Raw genomic sequence first — 4,251 nt, forward strand, 5'->3', positions numbered from 1 at the left:
CCTACACATCAGCCAGAGGCCTGTGCCGAAGCGCTGACGCACTCGGACCGGCACGCACTTCATCCATGCCGAGACTGAGCGACCAAGAGCCGGTGGGGTATTTCTTAAACCCGCGCTCAGTCACGTGCTCAGTGCACGTTAAAGAACCTCAAGTGATGAAAATCTCCGGAGGCTATCACTCTCGAATCAAGTGAATAACCTGGCACCCAGTTGGTCGAAACTTCCAGAGCCTTGCACTACGGCGCCTGTTGGCTTGAGGTGAAATTTGCGGCGCCACATGGCCTTGAGAGTTGCAGCGCAAAGAGTAGAGCTCATTCTCTAGAACTTCAACCTATGACAGACTAGCCTCAATCAATCTCAGTATCTCTCGTAAGCTAGAGTTCTAATTTGCTGACCACGCTCACAAAAGTTCTGGCTGTCGTCAACTTCACCTCAGCCTGAACTCACTCCATGAGACAGGTATTTTGAGGTTGAGGTAGACCTAGTAAGGTCCAAATCACAATAGTTTGCTTCCCTATAGATGTAAGAGTTTAATGTAGCAAATAATCAATTACTTTCGCTGGGACTGTACTGCTCTAATGAGACTACTTACGTTAAAAATTGCTGACACAATCAGTACATTGCAAATTACAAAAGAAAGTAATTAAATTACTGCAATCTACTTAGGGTAATTTAATTAGTGTCATGACCGGTTACAGCACCAAACCTTAGTAGCTTAGGGCTCAACCTCGTGCTCTTAATGTAGTTTGAAATTGCAAGAAGTATTTATTCTAATGCGATCTCACGAAGGCGAAGGTACGCAAGCTAAAAATTGCCAGTAGTGTTTAGCCTAAATCGGTGCGATGAAAGTGGAGGTAAGCTAAATATACGCGGTTACCTTTGTCCTATTTTTATCTGAGCAGCCCCGCCTTTCCTTTTCCAAGTGGGTTTACTGGATGCAATCAGTCGCGACATTTTCATCCCCGTCTTTGAAGAAACCCCAACTTGGATCAAGCCGAATATTTGGACAACTTTCAAAACTCGAAACATTGCAGGTCCTTTGAAATGCTATTTATGGGACTGTGGCGAGAGGATACTGCGTAATTTTCTCTTCGAGATACAGCGTAATGTATCGAAAAAATTCCAGGATTGGCTATGACCACACACCTAATTTTTCTACTTCCCATTGCAGCAGAAGAAAATCCGTGCTTGCCAGTAACAGAGCTATATGAGAAGAAAAAAAAAAAAAAGAAATGTTTTAAAAGCGCATCCAGCCGACATCTAAACGGCCACGAAAAAAATAAAGCTTTGTGCAAGCCTCGCCTTTTGGTGCGTCAGTCACGCTCCATATAGGGCAAGATAAACCTTTCGTAAACACCATCGTTGCCTCACTCTCAGCTGCAATGCGTTCACATGTCGCAGTTTTTAATGCTGAGCAAAGGGAGCCGAATGGACGATATAAAGGGGCCATAAATAGAGAACCACTTAGCCTGGATTACATTTTTACGTCTATGGGCGGATGATCAGATGAGGAAACGTGTTTCCTCTGAGCAATATTCTTGCCAAAGATGACTACTAAGAAGTGGGAATGTGCGCGCACGCATTTGTGTGTATGTGTGAGTGCGTCTGTGCGTGTGCCCCTTTCGATGCATAGCTTACTTTGACGCCAGCTAGAGGACAGCCTTGTGTTAGCAGCATTTCTTTTTCTGCTCTTAATTCGGCAATTGATAGTAGGCGGCTGTGAGCAAGTTACAAACGACACGCCTTTTCAACCACTTCATGTGACCATGCTCTCTTATTCTCAGTACTCTGTATCTATTCTTCAGTATGTAATGCGCTCAATTCTATGGAGACAGAGGCATGGCGCAGCTATTCTATGGGCTCAGATTAAATATTTCCTAACATAAGAAAATCGTTGGGGAGTACAGCCCCCCAATTCAGTATTCCGCTAAATCAATATAATTTCCCAATTTTCGACCAATGTAGGGCCAAATAGAAAAAAGCGTCATGTAGGCCTAAAGAAACTTCTCCGGTAGCCGGAAAATATAGATTTTAGTTTGACCGATTGCACCAGATTGCCACACTACATGAGCAATGAGAGGGCGTCTGGGTCTAGTCATTCCCTGTCGTCCTCTCCGCTTGCCGTCCTTTTTGCAGCTTCCAGGCATTCTCTCTCGCTCATCCAAAGCATGCTTCCTTGGCACTTTGTCTCCTTCTTCACCGCCAAAACACACCGTTGCTTTCGGCAACTCTTGCGTCTGCGCAACGTATGGAGTCAGTATCAAAACTCGGTTTGGTCGGTTTTGTCCTTGGGGACCAAGGAAAAACACCCGATGAAGAAGCCCGCAATGACCGTCGCCTGCGCACTTTGTCGACCGGGCACCTTCGTTTGAGTGCTGACTTTGTTGGCTTCATCCGGGGCTGCTTTGATGTGTATTATCCAGTTGATGGCTTTCTCTTCCGCTATTCTTCCATCTGTCATTATTTCCTCCGGATGAGAATCGCACTTCTACTTCGACTTTGCTACGTGCCTGCGACTGACGCTGCAAATTGTTGCTCGTTGTGCAAGGGCTCTTTTCTTTTATGTGGCGTTGCTTTTAGAAGCTCATCAGACGTGACAGTGTGGTAGATAGTTTGCTTGTTACTTGGACGACCGACAGTTGTATTGAGAGAAAGGTGCAGAATTTGATGAGTGTGTCTTCTTGGGCTACTGGAGACATTGCTACTGCAGTACCTACTATGCTCTCTTGGTTGCAAAACAGCTGGTTCAGAAGAGGTTTGCTTAATTTCATCTTTACGTTGTGCGCATGCGTGCGTAGCCGCTATACTGTCGGAGGGCCGTTTGTACGCATGCTTATTTTGCATTATGAATCTCCTCACGAGCTTTATATATATATATATATATATATATATATATATATATATATATATATATATATATATATATATATATATATATATACAGGAAGAACTTAGGGAGTTCCTTCATCATCGTCATCATCAGCCTGATTTTGCGCACTGCAGGACAGAGGCATGTCACGTATTAACACGGTATTAACACGTAATGTACTCGAAGCTCCCTGATTTCACCTGCCTACTTAAATTTCTGCGATGTATCTAGAGATGTGAAGGCGAAAAAAAAAATTGAAGTTTGGGAACAAAAATGCTTTTCTTGTTTTTGTTTTCCAGCAGAGCGAGAATTGCAAACAAGAAATCATTGAAAATTTCATAATGCGATTTCATAGCGTCATGAGTGCTTACTTTAACTTTAGGCTTATTCTTTCTTAAGCACTATACTACACCGTATTTCAGCTAAATACAAGAAAGTAATTGTCATAGCGTATTTTTGAATTTGACTGGTCTGACGTTCCAAAACTGCTCAGGCTATGAGGGTAGTCGTTGTGGACGGCGTCATGTAATATCATTTAGATGGGATTCCTTACCATGCGCTGATACCTGATCGCACTCGGCCGCTTTGCGTTTCGACTCCATCGAAACGCTGCTGTCGCGTCCGGGGTCGAACCCGGGTCCTTCCGCTCAGAAGCCGAGCGCCTATGTTATGTCAGCGTCTTTCAGAAGTTCGTGCTGCGAAGTGGACTGAACTCCAGTCACGAGGAAGGGCCGGGCTGAAGGGAACAAATCATTTTTAATGCTTTACCTTACGGCTTAAGTCGATCAAATGGCTGACTGTGCTGTGGCGCGAAACACCCGCACGAATCCACAAAGGCTTCTGCGCTCATAAGCGGCTTTACGTCAATACAAACCTTCATGCGGGCGACATTGGTCGTTGTATAGGTCCTTCTCGGAAAGGCTATACAATAATTTTATCCGGGACGTATTTGGGCGGTCGCTTAATGAATTTTAGAGGAAGCCAGGCAAACGCTTCCACTTATAAGTCCGCGCAGTCTTACCACGTCTACTTTCAACACTCATAGCTTACGAGAGTAGATTAGATTGGCATACTGAAAACATTGAGATAGGTTCGCCCGTAGCATAAAGCTAGAATCACTTTCTGTATGTGAAACGGACAGTAGTGAAAAAAAAAAAAAAACAACTAGCAGTATACAAGTACTGTACATTGAGCATGAAATTTTTAATGCGACACGTTTAACAAGGAATTTTGTTGCCGTGAAAAGAAATTTCCGCTGGGCATCGAAAAATGTATGCAGATGAAACAAACGCTAAGCATCAGGATTGTTTATAAGCGTATTTGTCGATTCAAAGAAATGAGTTAGTATTTTGCAGAGACGAAGAACCGCACTTACTACCGAA

The sequence above is a fragment of the Amblyomma maculatum genome, chromosome 4 (assembly GCF_055883805.1).
Source record: "Amblyomma maculatum isolate TAMU_Amacu chromosome 4, ASM5588380v1, whole genome shotgun sequence".
Taxonomy (NCBI): Eukaryota; Metazoa; Arthropoda; class Arachnida; order Ixodida; family Ixodidae; genus Amblyomma; species Amblyomma maculatum.